Raw genomic sequence first — 331 nt, forward strand, 5'->3', positions numbered from 1 at the left:
TTGAACCCAAGAGTTTGAGGTTGCTGTGAGCTACGATGATGCCATGGCACCTTATCCAGTATAACACAATGAGACTCTGTTTAAAAAAAAAAAGTCACTCATATAGCAAGCCCACAATATATACAATTTATTGTGCTGAACAATGTGGTGGGTACTAGGTTAGGTATTTTTTTACATATATCATTTATTTCTTACAAGGAAACAAGCAAAGTAAGTATTATTATCCCCCTTTTATTAACTTAATTTTGAATTTTTTCTTTGATTTTTGTTTTTTAAATTCAATATTATAGCATATGTATTTTTAGGTTATATGTGATATTTTGATAAGTGC

The sequence above is a fragment of the Otolemur garnettii genome, unplaced genomic scaffold (assembly GCF_000181295.1).
Source record: "Otolemur garnettii isolate 467f Iridium unplaced genomic scaffold, OtoGar3 scaffold00420, whole genome shotgun sequence".
Taxonomy (NCBI): domain Eukaryota; kingdom Metazoa; phylum Chordata; class Mammalia; order Primates; family Galagidae; genus Otolemur; species Otolemur garnettii.